We start from the raw sequence: 13888 nt of genomic DNA on the forward strand, positions 1-13888 counted from the left end.
GTACTTTAAAATCTAACATACTCTGTTGCTGACCTTTTTTGTTCTATATGCTTCCTTTTTTGGATTGTGACAGGTAAGTAAAAATAGTTCTTGTCCAATGTTATTTCAATTATGGTGTTTTGATGTTTGTTCTGTCTCATTTGCTTGCACAATGTAATAATCATGATACATTGATAATATTGTTTCGGTAAAAAGTTCAATTAACAAACAAAATTACTTGATTTTTCCCGCATGTTTTGGTATTTCAAGTTGATAGGATTTCATTGAAATCAAAAATAACAAATTCAAGTACACAATAACCTCAACCAGAATCTTGATAAGATTTAAAACTGTCTGTGATTCAAATTATCTCTTAAAAAATTTCTGTAAAAAAAAAACACTGTACTTCTCCCGAGTCTCGAGTGCCATATTATGACAACAGCAAAAATGTCCATAGTCGAGTTCCACAATGATACCAGCATATTTTTTCAGTTATTCTTGTTGCTTTTTCAACATTGGGAGTACCTCAAAATTTGTGAACAACCTTTGTTGCTCACCCAGAGCCGACCATAGGCCATGTCAGGAAATGTTATAAGTTTTATAGGAAGCGGGACACGCATCGACCAAACGGACAAGGAGCCCTCCTTGGCTGTCTGTGGCCCAGAGCTCGCCAAAATATGTATCTAATTATACGGAATTGTTTGAAAAAATATAAGAACAGGGGTCGACCCAGACCTGAATTGGGTCCACTTTGCGGCTACTTCACAAAATTTTCACATTGTAAATGCAGCTCATTCACAAAAATTTGCATCATGAAATAAAAGTCAAGATTCAGAGTCACCCCTCACCATGGAACACTACAGATTGAAAAAGTGGTGACCTGTAATAAAGACTTTTTGTGATTCTAAAGCTTGGACATTAACAATTTCCTTCTTACACCTAATTGAAAGGTTGCACAAGCATCATTTTGCCACGTTTATAGCTATCAAATTGAAATATAACCTGGCAATTCAAAATGATTTACTTTTCAAAAATAAAGAAAATTCACAAAAATATTTAGCTTTTTCAAAATGGGGTCCCAAAAAATAAAAACTGGATGGACCCCTGAAAAACTTTCTGCAAATTTAGTTAGGTATCAAAATTATTGTTCAAGTAATCTCATTAAGCGGAAACTACCATATGGGTACAGAGTAGAAACTCGAAAATTCAAGGTAATTGGGGGCTCGTATCGATGAAAACTCGGATTATCCGGAAAATTCTTCCAGATTAAATTTGCACCATTTTTAGAGAATGTATGGAGGAGCCTCTTTTCTTAGTGCAAAGAAAAGGAAGTATTGTCTTCATGAAAAATTATCACAGATATTTCAGCATAAATTTTGCTTTTAATTACCTCTGAGCAACTTTTTTCTTCTCACGAGGTCTGTACGCTGTACGTATTTATTTTTAGATTTTAATAAAAATCAATTTTTCAGAACTAAACTGTATAACTGATAATATAAATTAAACACCTCAAATTAAGTGGAACTTCTTACTTTCGAGACTCCATTGTATATATGTATATATGTATGCAAACATGTGTCTGGTTTTATGATTAGTAAATGACAAAAGTACTATTGAAAAATTTAACTAATAAAATAGTTTTTGAAAATTCGAAGCGTTTCTTATTGTTATGCCATACATTAACGTATACAGTATGACTCTACAACAACTATCTGAATCGCTTTCAGAATTTGAGCAAAAAATAAAGGCAATTGCACTCGCTGCAATTTGCAAAATTTTTATTCTGTCGGCGCATGCTATCATCCTTCTCTCCGCAGCAGCACTTGTTAGTACACTTAGTATGAAAAGCATTAGCTTTTCTACTTGACCAACTGATAGCTCTTTCTCTTTAAAAATAGTTTTTCTGAATTTCAACATTCATACAGTAAATACCGTCGCCTCTGCTTAATCGCATAACGGATAAACGAATACCCCGCTTAAAAATAAAATATCCCGGAACCGAATATTTACCATGCCGTAGATGCAAAGTTAAAAATCCCCACTTATTCAAATGTTTCGTGGAACTAACAATATTTGTGTAAATGGGACCGACAGTAGATTAAAATGTACTTTCGGAAAAATCTAATAATACGAATAGGGTCTGGTTGATTTGGGTAACTGTAGTTTTACCGTAATTTAGAAGTTTTTTTGCTCTAAATAAAGCATATTCTTGTATTAAACATTTTATGTAATGCGTATTTCTAATTACCAGTAAAGTTTCAAAGAATCAAAATAGAGAAGATCTTTCAAAATGACTCGTTTTCAATTTAATATTGAAAAATGCAAAGGTAGTATAGTTTTACAGTAAAACTTGGTTTCTTGTATCTTTCATTTTATGGACATTACACTAAAAAATATTTAAAGGTGCTTAGTGTTCAGTCTCCATCTAAGTGATTTAAATATGGCCAGGGGCAGACTGGCCCGCGGGCCAATATGCCCTCAAGCCTAAACACCTTTTTTAAAAAAATAAAAAAAAGGTTTCTTTTAATTAATTAAAAAAAAAAAAACATTTAAGTGCAATTTCCTTTTTTTTTGCGCTCACGAACCTGTGCGACTTCCCTTTTCTGTTTCTTTTAACTCGTAAACCTGTGTACCATTGTTTTTTTTTCCCCTTTCTTTCTTTTTCTCATCTTTTTGTTGCATTTTTTTTTTTTTTTTTTTTTTGTTTACACCTTTTTTTTACGCCTTTTGGAGGCCAAGGTTGACGCCCTCTTGCGGGATCCAATCCGCCCCTGAATATGGTTTTTGAAAATGTCCGAAGATGTAGGCAGGACTACAAAACTTTTGCTAGGGTAATTAAATTATGTGGTAGGAAGACCTTGAACACCCTGAACATTCCCATTACCTGAACCTTTGTGGTTCAGGTAATGGCAAAATGAAAAAAAAAATTTGACCATGAGAATAACTGGGCCAGCTGTCAATATCTGATTTTTTTGCTAAATAAGCACTGTAGGATGCTGGCATATATTCAAGATACTTTCAATCCAGGACTCGTCTCCTAACTTGCATCTATGGATATACAGTGAAAAAAGTTTAACATGATATATGGTTAACACGCAATGATATAATATATAATAGTCCGGAAAAAGTATCTGTGTAATTTAATTCAATTTTTTAAACAAGAAAAAATTTAGTCCCTTCAGTTTCATGTTAATTTTTTTTTACCGTATTTAAAAATAAAATTTTTCAAGTTAAAATTTTTTATAGTCAAGCACAGCGATTCTCAACCAGTGATCCGGCAGACCAGTACTGGTCAGCAGGAAAAAATCATGACCAGTCCTCAAACACGTTTTTAAAAAAATTCCTGTTAAGATTCCTTTCTTTCTTTATTTATTCATTTATTTTTATTACTCTGCAACAATTTTTTTTAAAAACCTTTGCTGTCAACACAATCTTTTACGTAGTTTTATCGTTCCCTGAGTCGGAAGTTTTCTTTTTTTTCTAAAATAAATCCATAAATAGGGGAAAAACCACAGCCTCAAAAAAAAAAGTGTCTCATATTTTTAATATAGTCTGCAAATATAAGTTTTTTTAATATATTTTTTAAAGAAATTTAAATGGTCTGCGAACTTTATTCAACATCTTTTGTCAGTCTGCGGGTCACAAAAGGTTAAGAAGCGCTAGTCTAAAACACTCAAATGCTTTTTATGTCACGGAAAAGTGTAATGCAGTAAACCTTCATTTATCCAGACAACTGATGCCTTCACTCATTTTTCTTTGAATTTGTACATCCACTTAAAAAAAAAAAAGACATACAGTTTAACCCCGATTTAACAATTGTCAAGGGACTGGAAAAAGATATTAAGTCAAGGATATCGTTAAATCGAGGAGCATAGACATTCAATGCAGTCAAGCCCAGACCAGTGAAATGTATCCTTAAATTCAGAAAATCATTAAGTCGGGTATCGTTAAATCGAAGTTATACTGTAGATTTTTACCCTCTGACAAAAGCTCCGGCTTGCTCCCCCTAGATCTGGCAGTTCTTCAAGTATTTCAGGTGTGTAGTCAAGAGGCAGGCCCGGACTGGCCATAGAGTTGACCGGGACTTTTCCCGGTGCGCCCTCTCGAAAGGCGCCCTTCTGTTCTTTTCTTATTTTTCGAAACAATGTTTTAGCAAAATGGAAATAAATTATGTGGAACAAAGAAGTGATTTTGCATGTGAATATTTTCACATTCGTTTCGTAAACGGTCTGCTCCCAGGGCATCGTTTGTGGCTTACCTTTTGCTCCAAGTTTCAATTCTGAGGACAAAAGCGGACCCATGGTAAAAGGCAAAAGATTAGCACGATGTTTGCACGGTGATTCCTAGATTTTGGAGTCATGACGCCTTTTTTGGAACTAAGATATTCGCATGGCGCCCTTCCCAAAATAAAAGTATGACTTGTAACTGGCAGTCAAAAATAAATACGAGTCGTGTATCTGCATTGACTAGCCCTTATTTATCCTGCAGAGGCAGTTAAAAAAAAAGTTTCACAAATAATAAGTCTAAATTAATTGAGAAAAAATAGTTAATTTTCGATGTGGTCCTAGGAGGACTGCAGGGCTTCCCTGGGCACATTTGAGGAATTACTGGACTAAACACAATAAAGATGCCGAAAAATTTTAAAGATAAAATATTTTTCGATTTTAAACTAAGTTTTGTCAATTAAAATCATTACAAGTTCAGTTCAAGATCTTTGTGTTCAAAACATATTCCAGTTTTTTTAGTTGGATTTAATTCTTTCACTGTCTTTTTAGCCAGATGTGTGTACAAAGGAAGGGGGTCATGGCATAACCTTCGGCATTGAAATTGTTAGGAGTTAACTTAAGAGATTTTTTAAATCTCATTTTGGGGGTCAAGTTCTCGGGAGGGGGAGCGCTGCGTAGCATTTGGAGGAGGTTCGTCATTGCCCTGGCGGTGGGGGGTTGTCGCCCTTATGTAAAAGCTACAATACTACCTTAAAAATATTAATATTTGAATTCTGCATAAAATCATAACATTATTACATTTTATGCTGCCTTTATATCATTTTGGGAAGTTTTTTAATCTGTTTTCCCTCAGATGAAGCTCGATACCGCGCCCCCCACCCCTCGCTATCCTGTTGACTTGTGAAGGTTATTATTGATAAACTTTGCATCAATGAAACAATGCAATTCATTATGAGCGAAACGAAGTTTGAGTTTGAAGAAGGAATGTATAACGATGTTGTTAATAAGTAAAACGCAAAGCTAATACTTGTGACGTCGCGAAGGGGGGGGGGGGGTCCGCCTCGGGTTTGACTGTCTGAGGGGGGAGGTGATACCTAAAGTGGAATTACAAGTTTTTGATAAAAATGAAGCTGAAATGCATTTTTAAGACTTCTAATTTGAAAATTTTACAGGGATAGGCCCGCCCGTACTCCAATATTTCCTACCCCACACCATGGAATCAATACGTACTACTATACTCAGAATTAGGTTCATATTGTCAATACTTAGACCTAGTAGTGACCTCTTATAACAAAAAACTGAAAACCCATTAGCTTTCCATGTGTGTAAAATAAGTTCAAAGAGGCGAACAATTTCACAGACCCCTTACTTTTTTGATCTCTCGACGCACACATGCGTCTTGGGTAAGTTACATAAAAAGCATTTATAGTTTTTATTTGCCTTATGTATATTATCCCACATAAAATTTTGTTTTTCACAAATACAGTTGTTTCTGAAAATTGTAATATTTTCATGTTTACATAGAATTGAAAAACTTTTTTTTTTTTTGCGTTTAGAGGGAGAGGGGTGACACATCACTAATTACCGCTCCGAGTGTCACCCATGCTAGGTACGCTACTGGTATTACAAATATTAATAAGTGTCAAGAAAGACTATATTAGAAATGTAATGTGAGAAATATAGAAGTAACCTTATTCGTTTTCTATCTGCAGTTAGTTTTTACATATCAGGATAGTATAAAGCCTAAAAAATAAACAGCACTTTTTTTTTTTCACAGAATAAAAGCTAAAGATTCTAATCATTAAAGCATTTTATGAGGGTCTTTCGAAGCATTCTTGTACTGTGCAAGAGCACAGTACAAGAATGCTTCGTTACAGACTAACTATCTTTTGGTAAGCAGAAAAAAGGGAGCATACATGTAGACCACACATTTGTTTTATGGCTTTAAATAACGCCTTTTAAGATGCTTTATATCGATAAGGATCTGCGATGCTTGGGTCCTGGGGGATTCGTAGCAGTGGATTTCTGTTGGACAAGGGAGGAAAACTATCATAAATTTTATGCAGTTAGACTACAGAGGTCCAATTGCCGTTACTTACATGAATCGAAGAGTCATTAGGATCAGATTTTTGCATTAGTGAACAAGTAATTTTGAAGCGGCAGCAAAATTGGATAGATTAAGTCAAGGATCTTTTCAACAGTAGGTTACTCGTTTCAGTTTTCATTTTCTTTTTATTGCGAAAATATTTTCCTTCATGTATAATCTTAAATTATAGAATTATGAATCTATGATTCATAATTAATGGCATTATGATCTATGTGCTGCGAAATGAAATGATATTGCAAAATTTTCGACAATACATATGATTAAAAAAACAACGTACTCAGATAAATTGAAAGGTCTTGTGTTATCAATTGAAAACTATTATTTTAAAAAGTAAAAACTACTAAAATCAAGCCTGTCCTTGAACTATTTTTTTTTTATCGTCCCTCTGTTTTTAATATGATTGGTAGTTTTTATGACGGCTCTGTCTAGGTCGGTCGCGTCAGTTTTCAAAAACAAAATCTGACACTCAAAAAGTTCTCGAAACTTTAAGACAACAATGCCATGAAAATGAATAGAAACGTTTAAAATGTTCGTTTTTGCTATATATATACTTTAAAAATATAACACTTTGGACAGCGAGAATTTCTAAAATGAATTTTCAGAAATTAGATCCTGATTTAAGAATGTGGAGGAAAAAATATCATTACGAAGAACCCTCTTGTTTTCTTATGCTAACAAAAAAACTTGTAATTTTAATTTTACTTTAAAAAAAATAAGGAATTCTTAAATGAAAAAAGGAGGCAAGGGGAAATTGGACATGGTCAAGAAATTTATTTGTTCTCCTTTTAAACTGAAATCTTTGAGTTTTCTTGCAAAAGTTTTATTGATTAATCAAATCAATTCATTTATTCCTTATAATGGTCGCAAACAATAATAGTAATTTTAAATGTATATCCATACATAAAAAATGATTTCTCAAATAATTTAATTTCAAGCTTTTCCCAATCGTTTCAGTGTTATTAAAATGATATTATTTATTACGTATTGCAAAAAGGCGATCAGGTGCACTGGATGAGTTAGAGTTCGATTGGTTGTATTTCCCCTCAAGATATTTGCTATGACATGATCATGTTACTAATAAATAAATGAATAAATATAGGATTTGAAAAAAAAATCAGACTTTAAAAATAGATTTTAAGGACTCTAGATATTACTTATGTTTTATTTATAAAAAATATGTCTTGCAAACATTAAGAAAAAAAATCATGATATTTTAACTCATTTTCATGGCAGCAGTTTATAGCATACATAAGTCAATTTCATTACAAATGCATAATTCGTATAAAATTTGACATTTGAGATGTGAGATGCAAAAAAAAAAAAAAAAAAGAAAAAGAAAAAGAAAAAAACAAGCAACACTATAAGTACAAAACAAATACGTAAACATAATTCGAATAATCTTTTGATTTTGAGGACTGAAATCAATTAATCACTAATGTCATGTCTCATGTTATATCCGCACTAAATTCTCCATCTTAATTACTCTTTATTAATTTTCATTTTTGATAAATTATAATATTTCTTGATTTACCCAATTTGTAAAATCAAGTTTCCCCTTCATCACTGAATTCCTTTTTTGTATTGCTATTCATCCAAAAACATACCTTTTTTTTAAAAGTACATTTATAGAAACTAGCAATGGCCTGATATTCATTACCACTCGCTCCTACTCAAAATAATTGCATAACTAAAATGCTTTAAAAGAGCACCATGCAGAGATGCAAAGATTTTTAACAATCCAAAGAAAAAATTTACTTATGAAATGATATTTCTAATTTTTTAATTTATTCTTTTTGAGTTTTGAACTTTAACACAATAAAGTGGAAAAAAAATATTTTAAAACAGTCTTTGAAAACGGACAACAATTTGAATTGTCATGTACATACATCTCTTTTTAATTTTAAATTGCAGAAGCATTTTGTCGAAAATGACAAACTAGCATATGCAGGGACAAAACGAAAAAAAAAACCCTGAGCATGAATATTGATCGCACGGAGAAAACCTCGTCAGCTTAAAGAACCGACAAATTCATGTAATAAAATGATAGCGTCATGTTTTAAAACAACAGCAGATACCAGTGAAAAAAATTCAATCGACAACACAAAAAAAAAAAAGTATCACTGCAAGAGGTGTTGTTACTTAATGCTATTGAACTAGTGAATGATGCATTTCAGAAGAAAGACGAACAAGCAATGCATTTTCGGAAAAAGTTTCTGTTGAGAAACATTTAGCAAAACTTCTCATTCTTCGAAATTAAAAATTATTCCCCCCAACCGCCCCCGCGACGTTATTCAAATTTTCAGGGTGTATTTTGGTGGTCTTTCCTCTCTTTTTTTTAGGGGAGTCTCTTTCTAGGGGATAATCATTAATATTTAAGGGGATGTACCAACACTCTTTGGGGGGAGGGGGGAGGTCTCTTCTACTATTTTTGAACTTGCAAAAAATATGACTTCTCGTTTAGACATTTTCAGCAACAAAAAAGGGCTTTATTTGTTTCTCAATGATTTTTTATCCTTTTAAAATGGTCGCACTAAATCTTAATTTCTTAGATATTATGGAGGCTCAGTCGGCGCCCTTCAACTCAGCTTTCCCGCGCCCTGTCGATCACCCAGTCCGGCCCTGTCAAGAGGGCATGATGTTCTCCAACTCTTTAATTTCCCAAACCAGTGTTCATTGAACATACCACTGATTCATCTGTAAGCATTATCCCTCACCTTTTTTTTCCCAAGACTACACCAATTAAATGCTGTAACAAAAATCAGAATATGATTTTTTGGAAATTTCATCAAAAGTTTTGTTTTGCACAAATATTAATTTCTTCTTTGATGTGTTAAATGTGAATATTAAGGTATATTACTCAAAAAAATCAACTTTTTCTAAAAATGCTAGTCTGGTCTATTTTAATAAAAGCTAGAACAGGTAATGATACCCCCTTCCCCAATATGGTTGAACATGCAGTGCCCGATCAACCGAAAATGATGCTCAAGCTCTGGTAAAAAGTGGTGTCCCCATCCATGAGAAAATCCGTATATATTTTCAAAGAAGCTATTGTGTACTAGAAAAGCATTGGAGCATTCACACTAAATGTTAATCAAATTCAAAAAATGCCACTTTCATCCTACTTGTGCAATCTGCAATATATGTTGTACACGTATCCTGGTACAAATTGAGAACTCATTGTGTTTTGCTATCTTGTATACATAAGTTAACAAAAGCTTAACATGTAAAATTAGTACTAGTAATATTCAGCTGGCAGTCCACTTTTCTATCAGTACCTTTGTAGAGATTTTTCAAGATATATCCTTTTTTGTGTTTTTTGGCAAATTTAGAGAATATTCAGAAGAGATAACCATTTAAAATTAAAAAATGGAAATTAAAAGTACTATTCTGTAATACAGCTAGAACTATCATATTTTGTCAACATGGAATAAATGCAGCTGCTTTACTTTTAAGAAAGAACTTATTCAGTTGAAGTTTTGAAACTGGAAGTATATTGTAATATTTAATGAAACACTCTTGTTCAGAAAAAAAGAAACAGAATATCCTGTTAATATGTACAAGGAATAGAATTTTAAAAGAATTAGTGTTGACATATGAAATTTCCATTTAGCTTGAAGCAAATAAAAACTGAATTTTGTTTATTAAAACCAACACACTGAAAATACTATATCAAAAGAATCTTAAGTGCAGATCTAAAGTTGCAAATTTTAAGTTGACAAAAATATCAACTGTAACAGCATATTAGGACCAACAATCATGCATTAAATATGATAACGAAGCATTCAATCATTGTTTCAAGCTAAATACAAAAATTTACCATTATTTCAACTTTAAATTCTACCCTACATATGCATCATTCTAGCGTAAAAATTTAAATTTATTTTCTATTCCCACGTTTAAGGACCGCTGTACGAATGAATTTCTAGCTTCAACATGCAATGTAAATATGTTCCGCTAAAAGAACAGACAAAATAAAAGAGTTGATTCCGCCAAACATTCAGTGGATCAGGTTGTCAATAGTTAAAAAAATTTAAAATGCACTTTTTCTATTTTGTTCTAATGCTCTCAATCTGCGCGGCAGCCAACAAAATGTAAATAAGAGTAGTTTCGCGGCCTATTTGTGCAAAAACAGTATTCGACCGGTCACGTGACGAATTCGCCCGGCGAAAAAGCGCGGTCGCTCTGGTCGCGACCGAAATGACCACGATTGGAGTTTGTAAACACGAGTGGGTTTCGTTCGGAGTCCCCGAAGTGAGTTTATAAACACTCCTGGTCTCGATCGGTCGCGACCGGTCTCGAGTTTAGAAACGCGCCCCAAGTAACATCATCAGTCTTGGAATCTCACGGAATCTCACGCTCATCTCTAGCTGGGTGCGTTGCTTGTTTTAACTCACTGACCTCGAAAGCCGAAACAAAGCAGCCGCGAGTAGCGACCTAAGAGATGGCGACACAGGCTGAAATAGCATTTCTGCGCATATTTCCGAGTCGAAAAACCGTCCAACTCGAATTGGCGAGGGCATCCGCGCCTGGCACGTTATCGCTTGTTTGGGGCAGAGTAGCTAGTTTCACGCGGTCAAGAATGAATATTCCACGCTTAATTTTGCCGTTTATGTATCATATCGTGTTTTTTTTTTTTTTTTTTTTCAAGGATTGATATATTTGGGACAAGTGGTATTTCACAATATTGCTCTTTAGTCCTTCGAAATAAATCTTCGGCTGGAACCGAATTTACCTATAAGCTAAACAAGCAATAGCCTAGCCCCCCCCCCCTTCCCGTTTTGTTTTGTTGGGGCCCCTTACTCCCGACTCCCGATAAATTGCATGATTCGTTCCTTAAAAAAATTGAAAAGTACTTGAAAAGCCATTACCTAAGGCATTTAATTACAATAAACAAGCAATCTGCTTAATAAATTTAGTTAAGAGAGTAGAAATCTAAAACAGCTGAATTTTGAATTTTTTTTGCCGTACATTTTGCTTTGATACAGACTAATGAATGAAATATATTTTAACCACTACGCAAATCAAATCTTGTTAAAGGCTTATAAAAAAATTTAATAATAATATTGAGGCAAACCTAACACGGCAGCGCTGCGTAGCAGTGGCGAATTGGTTGAAAAAATCAGCTCTGGCATTAGGAGATATAGCGGCCCTATAGATATTAAATTTTACCTAACGATTGGGATATCACTTAAATATGAGGAAATGATGGTTAACAACTAAATATGTTTTATTTAATCAAAATTTAACAGATAGCAACACTTCTGCGCTTTAATGGTGAACAAATTGATACAGTATTAGCCAAACCTTATTTTGGGGGAAAATTGTGATTGTAATTGTCCATTTAAGTATTTTTATAATGCCCGGAACTTGATTGAATGTTTCCGTAATGATAACACTGCTTGGCTGGTATGTCCTTTTCTGCAGTCATAACAAGTAACTTAATTGCCCTGTTATATGAAACCGATCTAGCGATGCTCATGGGTGAAAGACTAGGACCGTTCTTAGAATATGATGGGTCCCTCGACACAAACATACATTACTGGGCCCTGTCACAAACATTCCCTTTTTTATACTGCCATACCCTGACGACCCCCAGACTCGACGCGAGGTCAAAAACCTGGTCGGGTACGAGTTTAGCAGTCCCTTATTTTTTTTCAAACGCATGTATCAATACAAAAAGAGAGAGAGAGTGGACTTAGCTTTCTGGCTTCTTGGGAGTCATTAAAGTATTAACAATATAAATTTAATGGAAAGATTAACATTGAGTCTGAAATAGGGGTCCGGGGGAGAGGGGGAGGAAAATTTTCGAAATTGTAGTCTTAAAAACTCAATTTTAGACAGTATTTGGTGATGTCAGAGGAGCCTAGGTTCAGGTTTTCTCCTGCTGCAATTTTTCAGAAGTGGAAATCCATAAACAGAATTTTAAATTATCTTTGAGTACATGGTATGAAGAGCGGTTCCGGGGGATCTCCTCTGAAATTAAAAAATATATATATTAGCTCTGAAAATGCTGTTTAAGAAGATCTTTGGTGATTTTAAGTCGAGATAGATTCCGAGGCCATCCAAAAGAAAATTTTCAAACTGAAGTCTTAAAAGCCTTTTTTAGTCAAGATAGGGCACCTGCAGTTACTCGAAAGTTAAGTTCCAAAAACGAAATTTTTGCTGACCTTCAGCGAAGTTAGGAAAAAAAGTTTTCAGGAGGCTCACCCCGGACACTTTTCGAAATTTAAGCACTAAAAACGAGATTTAAAACGTTCTTCATTGATGATGCCGAAAGAGAGGAGGGGACGGGGCACTTTCCCAGAAAATTTTTGATACTGTTAATTTAAAAACAGTTTTAGACCATATTTGGGAATATTTTAAAAAATGGGATTGGTTCGAGTACTTTCCCCCAGCAAATTTTCGAAACTGGAATTCCATGTTATGGCGGGAGGGCTCTGACCATGTTATGATCAGAGTACTGTTTCTGACAGTTTGACATTGTTCTCTTATGAAGTTATTCAAAATTGAAGCCAAAAATTTAAATTTTACACGAACTTCGATGATATTAGGAGAGGGGGGGTTCTGGGGATCACCGGAGTTCTTTCGACATTGGTTTTTATCATCTTATTTTCTTTTTAAACAACAGAAACCATGACTTTGTACAGCACACAGAATACTTTGTTTCGTCAAAAAACGGCGGTCTTTGGCTTTTGATTTGATAATCTTAATAATGTAGAGTCTTTCATGCTCCTCAGTGGTATTTTAAGATTGCATTTTTTAAGATAATTTTACGGAAAAAATATTTTGTCACTTTAATAGGGAAGTTTTTGATTTTCCAATTTTATTTTTATATCATAGAGTAACATGCATGAACATCATAGGTGAAAAAAATTTTGCGATACGGTAAGTAGTTTTTTTTTAAATTAATTTTTAAAGTTCAAGCGCTTGTGACGTCAAATGGCATAGGAAGTGACGTCATGCGCTCTTCCGATAGGGGAGAAACCGAAGGACGTGCATTCGACTTCCAAGATGAAATGTAAATGGCTTATCTCCTAGCATTTAAGTCCTTTCGTTTCTGGTACATTAAACCTCTCATCCCTCTCTGAAATATTCGAATATCACCATTGATACGTGAAATACACCGCCAGCTCAGTCATTTCCAGCCGAGGACTGCAGTTTCGTGCTTATTAACACTCATCAGCCCGGCATAGGAAAGTGACTGAGCTGGAGATGGAAAACCTCTTAAGGGAGCCAAGAGTGCGAAACAAACTGGTAGCTAATATCGAATTAGCAGACCAGACGAGTGACCAAAGCAATGGTTCAGTTCAACTCGAAGATTGACATAAATTAATGGGCGGTAATTTACTGAATATACCTTGCCTCGCGTTCAATCTTCGAGTTGAACTGAACCATTGCTTCGGTCACTCGTCTGGTCTGCTAATTCAATATTAGCTACCAGTTAGTTTCGCACTCTTGGCTCCCTTAAGAGGTTTTCCATCTCCAGCTCAGTCACTTTCCTATGCCGGGCTGATGAGTGCTAATAAGCACGAAACTGCAGTCCTCGGCTGGCTGGAAATGACTGAGCTGGCGGTGT

This window comes from Uloborus diversus, chromosome 6, assembly GCF_026930045.1.
Source record: "Uloborus diversus isolate 005 chromosome 6, Udiv.v.3.1, whole genome shotgun sequence".
Classification (NCBI taxonomy): Eukaryota; Metazoa; Arthropoda; class Arachnida; order Araneae; family Uloboridae; genus Uloborus; species Uloborus diversus.